This window comes from Jaculus jaculus, chromosome 1, assembly GCF_020740685.1.
Source record: "Jaculus jaculus isolate mJacJac1 chromosome 1, mJacJac1.mat.Y.cur, whole genome shotgun sequence".
NCBI classification, from domain to species: Eukaryota; Metazoa; Chordata; class Mammalia; order Rodentia; family Dipodidae; genus Jaculus; species Jaculus jaculus.
The window spans coordinates 101100089-101114723 of NC_059102.1; the positions used below are offsets into that span (position 1 = coordinate 101100089).

The 14635-nt window shown below is 41.6% G+C and overlaps 1 pseudogene; it reads right to left on the reverse strand.

The window, feature by feature from the left end:
- Positions 1-239: 239 nt before the first annotated feature.
- On the reverse strand, positions 240-8721 carry LOC101594565 (annotated as a pseudogene).
- Positions 8722-14635: the final 5914 nt, after the last annotated feature.

Here is a 14635-nt window from a genome sequence, read left to right on the forward strand (position 1 = left end):
ACAGACCACACACCACAGCATGGTATTTAGAATGTGAAATGTCCCCATAGCCTCATTTTTAGTTTTCTAGGAAGGAGCATAACTTTATTTTAGTATTAGTTGCTGAAACTAAGCAGTAGGTGTCTTGGAATCTAGAGTGAGAATTAAAGTGTTATTTTGTTTGTTTGTTTTTTTCTCCTAAGTGACAGATGGAAGGGAAGGAGGACAAGGGCTGTGGCGAGTGGCTGCTAGCTGGCTTGCTAGAATACATACACAAGCTGTACGGGGGCTCCACGTGCTGGCTGGGCGTCAGTTATCTGTAAAGGCGGCTGGAACAAAATTCCCTTCATCATGCAAGCACTGCTGTCCAAGCTACAGTAATAAAGGAACACGCTGACAGAAACCATGGCTTCCAGCGACGAGCTATGGGCAGGAATTCGCAAGAAAATTGTTGGCTGACTGTAAATGGTTTCTATGTCTCCAGATGGTATCTGCCCTTGAAGAAGCCATCCATTGTCTTCCGCTGTTAGAAACCAGAACCTGGGGACTCCTTCAGTCAGCTTTGCTCCTAATGGCAGGTCGACTTTGAGCTTGAACTGCAGAGTCTGGCCAGGACGCACAGTCACAGGGGTGAGCCGGAGATTTGGGGCAGACTGCGGCACTTGAGGTATTGTCTTCTGCTTCTCTACCAGGCAGGGGCGTCTACCACAGCACTGTGACATGTGGTGATTGGGAGCACAGAAATAGTTCTTGTTTCTAAATCCATCACTGTAATTTGATGATTGTTAGTGTCTTCAACATATAAAAGCTGACCATTGTCACAAACACACAAGCCTACTGGATCATTGGAAGTTGACCCAGTAAAACTGGAACTGATAACATTACTTGTGTCTCCAGTCCCTGCTAAGGTTGTATAGCTATTTTGTTTGTTTGTTTGTTTGTTTGTTTGTTTTTGGATCCACAACTTTAATCTTGTGATTATAGGAGTCTGCCACATAAAGCAAATTCCTTTTCTTGTACCATGCCACCCTGAGTGGGTGCTGAAGCTTTGCACTGATGCCTGCTCCATCAACATCACCCAAAGCAAATAAATTCAGGGGATTTCTTTCTCCTCCAACAAGGTGCTTCATTACTTCATCTTTCAAAGAGATGGTTCTCACTGTGAAGCTCTCACTATCTGCTACAAACAGACAGCTCCAGGGGTCATCCGAGGCCAGAGAAAGACCAGAGGGCTGGGTAAAACCAGCCTTGCGAGGATACGCATTGTTTTGATTCTCGTCACTTCCACTTCCAGCAAACTGAAGGCAGCTTCCTTTTTTTTGCTCACTTTTCTTTGGCAGTGGGCCAGAGGCCAGGAGGAAAGCCCCAACCTGATGAGTCCCTGCCACGACAGGGCGTCATTCCTCTGGGTCTCGGCACCTGACGTCTCAATGACGACATCCTAATGGGAGCTAATGGGCTGCTCTTCTCCTTTTGCTCCTCCCTCTTTGTCTGAACCCCGAATTCCAATGCCAGCTATGGAGCTCACCCCCTCAGCTTCTAGGCCACTCTTTCTTATAAGGTGGTTTTCAGTGTCTTCCACATATATCATATTATTCATCATAGCAAGACCCTGTGGAGAGTTAAAAGATGACTCTGAAGACATTCCATCTTTTCTTCCAGGGTTAGGTCCTCCAGTACTGTGTTGAATTTGTCCACTATTCCTAATGACCCAAAGCCTATGGTGTCCAGTGTCTGCTATCACCAATCTATTGGTAGCAGGGTCCACTGTTACTTTGCTGGGAAACAGCAAAAGGTGAAGGTGGGAGGGAAATCTCTGTAGAGCTGTATTGCAATTCCATGATCTCTGATCTGTCCCCTGTCTTTGAACACTTTAAAGCTACTGAAGTATTTAGAAATAATTTATCTTTATGCCCTTCTCCAATCAAAACAACATGTTTCCACATGGTCCGAGAATAACCAGAGTTGGCCAGCAGGAAACTTCAAGTTCTTGCCAATGACTGGCATCTGCATCATTCACCACAGGATGGGTGACATTATACCAAAGAATAGCACTCTTAATGTTGTCTAGGACCTTCTCATTTGGAAATTTGGCTGAGTGAACACCAACAATCAAAAGCCCGTACATGATGTAAAGTCCATGGTACTCTTTCTGTCTCCTAGTATGGTGAAATGCAGGGTCAAGTGTAGTTTTGTTTGTTCTATTTATCATTTGTATATTTGAGGAGGGTGAGTAGAAAGATAATAAACTAGTCAGTCCCATTGTCTTTCAAAACTTTACCAGGTTGTGCACGTTCTAATGCATGGAGATCAGGCAACAGGTAAATACTGTTTATGCAGCAATATGTAAAGAAATCAAGGATAACCACTTTTCCACACAGGTCCTTGTAGATAGAGATAGGCTCTTCTGTATTCAGCAATTCTAACCCTTCCAGAAACTCGGGCACGGCCAAGTCATGCTCCCAGCTGTATGCCTTCTGCAGGTACTGGTAGACCAGGTCGACCTTCCCCTGCTGGTGACAGTGCCAAGCAGAGCGTACTCGAGGTCTGCTCAGGCAGCAGGCCTGACAGCCTACATATATATATATCTTCCACATGTAAACACAGACATGCAAAATGTAATTGGGTTTTCCTGATATACTGACTTGCATGGGAATTGTTGTTTATAAAAAGAAGAAATGTTGATTCTTTCATAGAATACACACACACACACACACACACACACACACACACACACACACATATACATATGTATATATGGTTTTTCAAGGTAGGGTTTCATTCTAGCCCAGGCTGACCTGGAATTCACTATGTAGTCTCAGGCTGGCCTCAAACTCACAGTGATCCTCCTACCTCTGCCTCCCGAGTGCTGGGATTAAAGGCGTGTGCCACCAGGCCTGGCTCATAGGTTATATTTTTATGGCTGAAATTCTTAGATAAATAATCAAAAACTAGCTGAGCATGGTGGTGCATGCCTTTGATCCCAGCACTCAGGAGGCAGAGGTAGGAGGCTCTCCATCAGTTTGAGGGCACATAGTGAATTGCAGGTGAGCCTGGGCCAGAGTGAGACCCTACCTCGCCGGGGGTACGGGGGACCTATATTCAGTTCCTAGAACTCTGTCAATATCTTGACTATCCACCATATGTCCCAGTGCTTCTGAAGTTGAGACCAAGCTCAAGTCTGGTGCTATAAATCTTAATACAAGTATGTTTTAGGAAAAGCTAGATACCATTGTCATTCCACTGTTTTGTTTTTACAGTGAGTTCTCATTGTATACTTAACTACAATGACTTTGTCATGCACAGATACATTTTGGTCTCACTGTAATTATCCCCTTTAAACATCTGCAAACAACAACCAGCCACAAAGCATTATCATTAGCAATGAGGGCCCTACAGAAACCCATGGCAAGTATTCTAGAACATGGCTCATCATGGCATTGATCTCTAAGACCACAGTGCTAGACTGAGTCAAGGTTTCTAGGCTTCCAGAACTCTGGTAGAGAAGCTGATGGACTCTTGAGATTGTTAACTCAGGATCAAGTACAACAAAAACTGATTCACTAAGACTGAGTGAAATAATAAAAATGATTGTGGGTGGTGTATTTCTTTATTTGCATCCCTTAAAACTGAATCTATTGTCTCATGCATGGTAGGCAAGCTCAGTACCATTGAAATATATCCACAGCCCCGGTTTTTTGTTGTTGTTCTTGTTGCGTTTCTTTGTTGGTTTGTTTGTTTTTGTTTTTGTCAAGGTAGGGTCTTACTCTAGCCTAGGCTGACCTGGAATTCACTATGGAGTCTCAGGGTAGCCTTGAACTCACAGTGATCTTCCTACCTCTGTCTCCTGAGTGCTGGGATTAAAGGCATGCACCACCACACCTGGCTACAGCCCTGTTTTTACTTTTTATTTTGTGATAGCATCTCACTAAGTTTCCTAGAATGGCCTTGAACTCACTATGTAGTCCAGATAAGCCTTGAACATACAATCCAGCTTCAGCCTCTCAAATTGCGGAGAGGCATGAGCACCTGGTGACTGTAGGGTTTTTTTTTTTTATTTTTTGCTTGTATTATATCTTATTTATTTATTTTCAAGGGGAGAAAGAATATGCATGCAAAGTCCTCTAGCTGATGCAAACAAATTCCAGTTGCATGCACCACTTTGTGCATCTGGCTTTATGTGGGTACTGGAGAACTGAACTTAGTTGTTAGGTTTTGCTGGCAAGCACCTTAACTGTTAAGTCATCTCTTCAGCCCAACTATGGCTTTTATTTGGAATATTACTAATGTTATCACATAGTATTCTTCATACCATAAAAACTTTTTTCTATTAAGCTATCTATAATTCACTGAAATTGGGTACATTAGAACGTTGTAAGCATAAATTAAACATTTAAATTTTTCTCCCTGCATTATCCTTCCAAAACTCAGAGACTCTAAAATATTCTTATTTTATGGCAGTGTAATTATTTCAAGAACAATCTGCCCTTGTTGGGACAGCACATAATAAGAAATGTTGACCATCTAGCCAACGTTTTTCCTGGAATATGCCATTTGAGGATGACATACACAAAATGAGATATGACCAGACAGTTTTAAGAAACAGGTCAACTTCTGGAACTAATGCCTACAAGGCACTCAGGAAAAACATGAAAGTCACTTCTTGGCAGGTCCAGGAATCTTAAGATACTTAAGGAACCACAGGAAGAAATTTTTCCAAATACATAATATCTTCAGGTGAAATCTGGGAATGATTCTTGGCTATATTTCCTAGCTTCAGGAAATATTTAAAAGTCTACTCTGAAACTACTAAAATTTTTCAGCAAACTTGGCATGGTGACACTTGCCTATAATCCCAACACTCAAGTTGTTTAAGCACAAGATAAGTTCAAGACCCGATTTGGCTTTTTAGATTTTAGCTATTTATTTGCAAGGAGAAACAGAGAGAGAGAGAGAGAGAGAGAGAGAGAGAGAGAGAACAGGCACACCAGGGCCTCTAGCCACTGCAAATGAACTCCAGGTACATGTGCCACTTTGTGCATCTGGCTTCACATGGGTAGTAGAAAATCCAACATGGGTTGTTAGGCTTTGCAGGCAAACACCTGAGCCATCTTTCTAGCCCTGGCTTTGGTTTTCACAAAAGAAAATTAGCCATATAAACTTGAAAGGACTTATATAATTGAGATTGTTAACTCAGGATCAAGTAAAACAAAAACTGATTCACTAAGACTGAGTGAAATAATAAAAATGATTGTGGGTGGTGTATTTCTTTATTTGCATCCCTTAAAACTGAATCTAGTGTCTCATGCATGGTAGGCAAGCTCAGTACCATTGAGATATATCCACAGCCCCAGTTTTTTGTTGTTGTTGTTGCATTTGTTCCTAGGTAAATAAATAACTAGGCCAAATCTAATGAGGGCAGACTTACTTTATGACAAAGATCATCTGACTTTGATTATCATTGATCAAAAGCAGGTTGACTACAGGAAGGCTTTGTTTCAAGAGAGAACTAAATCACTCATCTGTGTTAGAAGATTCTGGTCCTATTCATTATCTTTGAGCTAGCTTTGTTGTTGCTTTACTGTTATTGTTCTGGGAGTGTAGGGTGTTACGACCTATTATCTAGGTTGACCTCAAATTTGATATTTAACTGAAGCTGGCCTTGAACTCCAAACCCTCTTGCCTCTACCCCCCCCCCAAAGGGCTGGGATTTCAGCCATACACCATGATACTCAGCTCTTTGAGCTATCTTAACCTCTTTATGAACTGCATAGTATTTTACCTATTTATAAACCACAGCAAATCCTTTTACCTTACAGAAATTATTAACCCCAACCAAATCATTAAGTTTTACAATTTCTTTCAATAACCACCCACAACTCTCTCTAAACTAGTATTTCTAATCCCCTCTACCTCCTAACTTGGTAACATTAAAAACTAAAACTTAAATCTCCAGGCTGTCTTTACCTGGTCTTTCTGTTCAGGATCTGAAGAAGCCTTGAGAGCTGAAGCCAGGTGCTTGATATAAACTTCAAAGGAAATGGGGACATTGCTTAGTCATTTCAGAGCCTCTGCACCCACATAAATGCCAGGAATGGCTTGCAATCCTATAATCCCAGCACTTGAGAGGCAGAGATAGAAGGATCCCTGTGGCAAACTGGCTACCTGAAGTAGCCAAATAGATGAGCTCTTCGTTCATCAGGAGACCCTGTTTCAGTAAATAAGGCAGAGTGATGTCAAGCTCTGGCCACTACAAGCATACACACACACACACACACACACACACACACACACACACACACTTATACCTGCACACATGTAAACATGCATGCACACCACACACACTCTTTCATGCTTTGTTCTAATAGATAGCCATGTCGCCAATATTGCTTAAACATCTCTACTATCTGCACCATCACCAAAAGCATTCACAGTGAAAACTGAGCAACCCACAGATTGCACTGGTAATCATACCCATTTCCAACCTGAAAAGACTCAGAATCACCATGAAAACAAGTCTCTGGTCATATGTGGGAGTAATTTTCGAGATTAGGTTAATTGGCTTGTAAATATAGGAGGCACCACCCTATACTGTGAGATCCTGAGCTTTATAGATAAGAGAAAGCTAAGTGAGCACCAGCGTTCATTGCTTTCTACCTCCTGACTATGGATGCAATGTCACCAGCTGCTTCATGTTTCTGCTGTCATGATGTAAGGCAGGCAAGCCTAGAGAACAGCTTAACACTCAGACACCACTTAGCTTGGGCAATGAATGTACCCCTTTCCTAACAATGCACCTGGTGACCTGTTGACAACTTGGGCCCCCACCTGCATCAAGGTGCACATTTGCCCTACTTCAAACAACAGAATTACTCTCTTCTTCCCTAATAAACATCAGTAACTCCTTTTGAGCCCAGTTTCAATTTGTAGATAGATGAAGAAAGAAGGAAAGAAAGAAAGAAGAAAGGAAAGGAAGAAAGAAGGAAGGGAGGGAGAAAGAAAGAAAGAAAGAAAGAAAGAAAGAAAGAAAGAAAGAAAGAAAGAAAGAAAGAAAGAAAGAAGGAAAGAAGGAAAGAAGGAAAGAAAGACAATAAAGTGATAGAAGATCATCAAACATAGACTGATTTGGGGTGCATGCACAATAATGCAAACTGTGTCCAATGAGTGAAATTTTAGGGAAAAGTTTATGTTTGTCATCTTATGCCTTTGTATGACTAGGCATACAAATGATTAAAATCAGATGTTTCACAGGAAGGAACATGTGCAGTAGAGAAAAGACTATACACTTCTATTCTGTCGATCAAAATAGTGAGCACTAAAGGAGACTTACAACATGCTCTCCAAGATTCAGGGAACATTGAGGAAGAGGGAACAGAAAGAGTGTAAAAGCCACAGGGTAGGAAGTTATACTTTGAAGCACCCCCCACCAACACACACACAGAGTAACTGGTACATTCATGACCCCACAGTGATCACCAATAATCCCGTTGAGGAGGGCCCTCAGTGAGTTGGAGGCAGAGGATAGGGGATATTCCAATGGGAATATGACTAATTTGCAATATTTTATACATTGAAGTTCTCAATACAAGTTTTTGTTTTTTAAACTCAGGAACCATTGTAAAAGAGGTGGTAGAAAGAATATAAGAGTCAAAGGAAGGGAAGGGTTGCTTGCAATACTGTCTTCCAGACACAGAACAGCCTTGATATTCCTGAGCTCATGGTGGTTGACACAAACCTGCCTAACAGGAGGGGAAATGATGACATCAAAGTAGAAGAGAGACTAAGTGGAAAGAAGAAGGGAGTTAGTGGATGAACAATTTGGAGGGGAGATGGGCATGGTAGGGGCGCAATATGATCATAATATATTGTCTATACTTGTGGAAGTTGTTAATAAAATATTAGATGGCTTAGTGGTTAAGGTGCTTGCCTGCAAAGTCTAAGGATGCAGGTTAGATCCCCAGTGCCCACATAAGCCAGATGCACAAAGTGGTGCATGCATCTAGACTTAGCAGTGGCTAGAGGCCCTGGTGCACACATTCTCTCTCTATCTCTCTCTTTGTTGCTCTCAAAAAATAAACAAAATAAAATATTTAAAATCATGATAATAATAATAGAGAACCACCCAAACCAGACCACGCCCCTTAGCAACCAACCTCTCCTTCTCATGGACTCCTTACACAGGAGCCCCAGGCAGTAAGCAGAGCTCATGAGCACTTCTGCACTCAGGTGGTCCACTTACTCTCTGGGCACTGTACTCTCATTTTGCTCTTAATAAGGCTTCTTGCTGCTTTAGCTTTGGTGTGCATATTTTCTAATTCTTCAAATAAAATGACAAGAACCTGGAAACAGACAGACCACCAGTAACATACTGATCATAACCTCAAACTATAAGCCAAAATAACCCCTTTCTTCCTTAAGTTGTTTTTGACAAAGAATTTTGTTGTAGCAATAAGAAAGGTAACGCATGCAGCACCAGTGTCCTCATTCCACCACTTATAAAAGCCTCAGGCCCGCTGTCTCAAACCCAGTGTCTGGGAATCTGCTGAACTGACTGCACAGGGAATTCAAAAATGGTCTGCTCCAAACATTCACCTGTGCTATTCTTTCATTTCCACAGAACTCTCCTCGCTCAGCGCCAGATACCTTCCACAGCCTCGCCCCAGCAGCATCAGGCACATCCTCCCTGGAGGTGTTCTCCTTCAGATCCTCCTTCAAAGCGGTTCCACAGAAATGCACTGACATGCTGAGGAGGCCTACCTTGCTCAATGGGCCAACTCCTTTCTCCCGAACAAAGAAAAGAAAAATCAAGAGCTTTAGCCTCTCCTCAGCTTGACTAAGCTTTCCTCAAGCTTCTCTTTCTCACTCTAGGTCCCTAATGTTCTTTCTGAGCATTTTCTTTAGAAAACTTCTACATTCTTTCTCTGCCCTTCTGAGATGTCAACACATTTAAAAGCCTCTTCTCCACTGTATAGTCTGGGACTGTCTTTCTCAAAGGTGTGAGCTCCATCACTTTGAAAAGACCCCAAGGGCTCACCCACCACCCCATCTCTCAGTTTCAGGACGAAGGAAGGATCCTCGTTGCCAGGTACCTACTCCAAGTTGTAAAATTACCTGCTGTCATGAAGATTAGCAAAAAGTTGGTTTATTTTTCCTCTGGGTAATGCCAGAGGGCCTAAAACTGTTCTTTTCCAGCTCTTTGTTGTAGTAGAATAAAAACTTGGTTCTTGTGTCTTCCTCATTGTAATGACCTCAGATAAAATCTTCCCTGTCCTTTTAATGATGTCCAGTGAGGATATTGGTTTTGGTTTTCTTTTATTTGACAGTGTCCACCCTGACCTATTTTAAAAGAATATAATAATTAAGAGCTTGGAACATAACTCAGTGGTATAGCACTTGCCTGGCATGTGAGACCCTAGGTTCCATACTCCCATCCCCTTCTTCTGACCAGAAATCAGAGTCATGCAGCTCCAGTTCCTAGTTGAAAAAGCTCTAATGATGAAGAAGAGAACTGTCCCCAATGCCCTTCAAGCCTGCTAGTATCTGACTGGCTACCTAGCAGTTGGCCTACACCTCGGTGGTAGGATACTTAGTTGACATTCATAGGATCCTCAGTTCCATTCCTATGTGTTTCAAAATAGAAGAGACAGAGAGAGAGAGGGAGAAAGAAAGAAAGAAAGAAAGAAAGAAAGAAAGAAAGAAAGAAAGAAAGAAAGAAAGAAAGAAAGAAAGAAAGAAAGAAAGGGAGAAAGAAAGAGGAAGGAAGAAAGAAAGGAAGGAAGAATGAAAGAAAGAAAAGAGAGAGAGAGAGAGAGAGAGAGAGAGAGGAAGGGAGGGAGGGAGGGAGGGAGGGAGGAAGGAAGGGGAGAAGAACATGACCTTCAGCATTCTTTTTCTTGTGATTGGATGTCAGATATGAACTCTCTGAAGAGATCCTATCTTCCTTTGGTCAAGGCCCTCCCACAGGCACCATTTTGGCAGTCGGTAGGCAGACAGTCTGGTGCAGCTGAAGAGACCTATAGACCAGAAGTTTGACTGAGCAGAGGGTCTAACAGCTAACAGCAAAAAGTGAAGACTGGTACATTTTCACAGCCCTTCCTAAGATTACAAGCTGCCTTAAAGGCCAGTTCTGCTTTGGGTAGCCAGGCTACCATCTCTTTCCAAAGTCCCATCCGGAGTCCTTCTCCCTAAAGCCACTGTCTCTGCCCTCATTCTCTTCTGAGATACGTATTCTTACATGCTAATAACCGACAACCCTAGTTCATAAAACATGGCCAGAAAATGCAGTCTTTGGGGGAAGTATCATTTCCTGAAGTGAGACTTCTCCTTTTATTAATACTTGTTCTCTCATATTGGGAAATGAGAACAGTAGCGCCCTTTTCATTGGTTTCATTCATTGAGTATCTAGGGGCAGCACTCAAATCAATACTTGCAGTCTTTCACAGAAAATTGCCCACCATTAGAGAGCTGGAGGAAATGTCTTCAAAGGATTAAATGCTTTGTGTTTATCTCAGTTTCCTTATTTGTTCACTAGTTTGGAAACAAAAACACCCTTTCACTCAATTTAAATATCTCCTGTGAATATTTACAATCATCCTCGGGATGTATATGTAAGGAGATGAGAAGGAAGAAAAGAGAAGTATTCCCTATTTCTAAAATTAGTACTGTTTCTGAAAGCTGGTACTTTTTAAAAATAAATTGATTCACGTAAAAGGCCCCCACTGTTTAAATAACATCCGTGATGTCATTGGATTAAAGAAATAAGTTGCCTCCTCAAAACTGAGATCGTTACTTTATTTCTGAAGAAAGGGAGATACTCTGAGTGGAAGATGAGCCGCGCCGTCCCGCGTGCTCCTCCGCCCCACAAAGCCAGCATCTGATCTCCACCACTAGTAGAGTCAGAGACTGGCACTGATTGGAGTACGTTGTACTGTTTAGATAGGAGAAAACTGTTAGTGAAATATAACCTTGGGCTATGTTGTACTGTGCACTACTAAGTCGATTACCTAGACCACACCAGAGTTACCTAAACACAATAGTGTTAGTTGTGCTGAAACTCCTCAGTGCCTGGCAAGCCAGGATAATAGTCACCCAAGCACCAAACACTCTTCCTTTGTTCTTTGCCCTTTCTCATTTTCCATCCTTGTAGTGAACACTTAAATTTAGGGATTTAAATGTTTACCTAACAACTTACCCTTTCCTTTATGTTATAAACAAACTTGTTAAGGTTAACTATGGATACGTGACTCAGTGATTTGTATCAAGGTCAATCTAAGCAAACTACACCGGCCAGTCAAGTTAATAGAAAGAACTTAATATAAAAAAAAATCATAAGCCAGTAAGAGATTTCATATGGAGACAACAGCTACTTCTGACACTGATGAGCAGAACGGATCAGGACTTAGATGGTAATGATCAGCTTATAATTCAGAACCAACCAGAAACAGATGAAGATGCTCTTGAACAAATCACAGGAAATGCTCAGTTGTGTTCTGCCTACATCCAGCTTTTTCATGCTAACAGCTTCCTCTCAGGGCTTGTCTTCATTTTGTATTGTGAAGCTTTCCCACTCACATGAACATCTACAAGCAACATTGGATAACTCCCTGGATACAGTAAGTTTTGAGTAGCCTTCATTTGCCCCTACATGGGTGGTCCTTCTTTATTTCCACATTGGATATTGTTTAAATGATAAGGTACAGTGAACCATTGAAGTGATCTCAGAAGTAACTGTAGGAAGCAGCTATCATTTCCAAGGTTGGGGAACAAAGGGAGGAAGTTAAGATTATTAAAACCAAAAAGCTTGGGATGGTGAGATAGCTTAGCAGTTAAGGCACTTGCTTGAAAAGCCTATGAACTCTCATTTGAATCTCCAGGTCCCTGATAGCCAGACACACAGTGACACAAAGCAAGCATTGTCACACATGTGCACAAGGGGGCACACATGTCTGGAGTTCACTTGCAGGAGCTGAAGGCCCTGGTGTGCCCATCCTCCCTATCTCTATCTCTCTCAAAAAAATAAAAGCTTCCTCTCAGATCTGCCACTCCATAGGAACACACACATACACACATGCTACACATACACACACATACACACACCCACCTTACATATTTCATCATAATGGAATTGATGTACCTTATTCTGCAATATGCTATGCAATTTCTAGAGTACATATTAGTAGTTCAATGTATAATTCAAGAACACAATGAGTCCTCCAGATCCTTTTAGAAATTCTGCGCTGCCAAAACCAATTTTGTAACAATGCTAAGAAGTTACATGTCATTGTTCATTATATTGACATTTGTACTCATGATGTAAAATACTCAAGGGTAAAAGGGCTAGCATGTAGCACCGACAAGGAAGTGGCAACAAGCAGTGATGCCAAAATGAAACTATGCCTGAAATGACTATCCTTTTGGTGGTGGAGGGGAGCAGGGATGAGAGGAGGCAGTGACTGGTATAACCAGGGCCTTCTGCATGTGAGAAAAAGTCTCTGCCACTGAACTACAGCTCCATAGTCATTTGTTTGCAAGGAAAAGGAAAAGAAAGAAATAGCTTCACCTACAGATATCTTTAGTGATGCAGTAAAAAATAACTTTAATAAATTTTACTTAGATCACTTAGTCTTTTAATTAAAGTTAACTTTAGTGAAGTTTACTCCCCAAATGTGTGCTGTGTCATACTCTATATGATGCGATGGGAAGTGCACATCTATGCATCCTGAAGCACGTAGGATGGTCATGATGAAAAGTACTTATGTCCGTGAGTGAGTGAGCTGCAAGCTGCACTTGTCAGTTTTTCATGGAATACCATTTTTTTATTTGAAAGAACCGGTAAACAATGACTTTCAGACAGAGATATTTGGGAGATATTATCTTGAAACTAAGCAAAATAGACTCTCCTTCAGAGAATAACCTTATTAGTTACTTATTGCTATGACAAAAGTGACCATAAGGAAACAAGGGTTCATTTGCACTCACAGTTTTAGGATGCAGTCCAGCACAGCAGGGAGAGCATGGTGGTAGGAGCTTGAAGCAACTGGTCATATTAAGTCTGTGGTCAGGAAGCAGAGAGATGAATGCTGCCTTTCATCTCACTTTCTCCCTTTTATGCAGTTTTCTTCCAAGATACAATAGCATAAACATTCCAATTCCATAAAGAAAAATAGGAACATAGCAAAGAAAAATCAGGCTAAAACAAGACCAAAATCCAGCAGCAAGCCCTGTAGCTCTGTGTCCAGCATCTGGGACTCATGATGGAATCACCTTGGCTCCAAAAGGCCTGGGTAGCCTCATCACTCAGCTCTACAGCTGTCAGTCCACACAGTCTCTCTTCCAGGCTGACTCTACTCTGTGCATGTGGTCTCCCTTGGTGAATGCTCCATGGTCCTATCCTCTCCAGCATTCCGGAATCTCCTTTTTTTTTGCTTAGGTTTCACTTTCACAGATTCATGCAATGGCCTCTTAGGGGCTTTCTACTCTGTCACACATTGCCTGAACTCAGCAGCCCCCTGAAACCATGGAACAAGACTTCATGACCTCCTAAATTTTGCATCTTTTTGGCCTGCAAAACCAATACCATATAGATGATGCTGCCAAGTTATTCTGGTAGCTTTAAAAACAGTCTTGCTCAGTCTTCCAGGCTGACCCTGGGGTAACAGTGTATAGTCTTTTCAGCATGGATCTCTCATTGGCACTCTCAGCTTAGGCTCCCCTTTAAAGTATATGTGGATGAGTGGAGTCTTGTCTTTGGGACACTTTTCCTATCATACCAGGGCATAATACTAAGATTCTCTTTAGTGATGATAATCCCTTTAACAATTACAGCTCCTTTAAAATCAGTTATATATGCACATATAATTTAATTTGTTTTAACCAGACTGTACTTTTCATGTCGTTTTGTTCCACTTAGGATCTGTCATTGTAGACCTTGATAATAGCAGTGAACAATAGTCATGGAAAAGCCTAAATGCTAGCCTGTCTTAAAATTTATTCCACCTTTATTTCTTCCACTACAAACAAATTATTCTATTACTTTTTATTTCAATGTCACCCAAATTCTCAAGGACACAGGCAGAATGAACCCAGATTCTTTGCCAGAATATAACACAAACTTTCTCCAGCTCAGTTCCCAATATATTCCTTATTCCCCTTTGAAATGTCCAGGCTCCACTGTCTGTTTCTCTCAGCATTCTGATCCTGCAGACTCCCACCAGGACATCTAATTAAACTCTGCCCATAATATGGTAGGGTTTTTTATAGTCTTCCCCGTGTCTCCTACAAACTAGTTCCAAAGGTTAGAAAATTACATGGTCAGGTTGGTCACAGAAATAGCCCTATTCTTGGCACTTCCGTAATAGTTACTTTTCTTGTGACTATGATAACACACCTGGAAGAAGCTTAAGAGAGGAAGGGCTTATTCTGGCTTATAGTTGCAGGTGACATTGTCCATTATGGTAAAGAAGGCATGGTGGCAGAAGCAGGAGGATTGCATCCACAGTAAGGCAGAAGAGAAAGAACAGGAAGTGAGGCTGGACATTAAAACCTCTGGACCTGCTTTCAGGAACATATTTCCCTCCAGTAAGTCTCCATCCTAAAGATTTCATAACCTTCCCAAACAGTACCAACACCTGGAGATCAAGTATTCAAACACATGAGC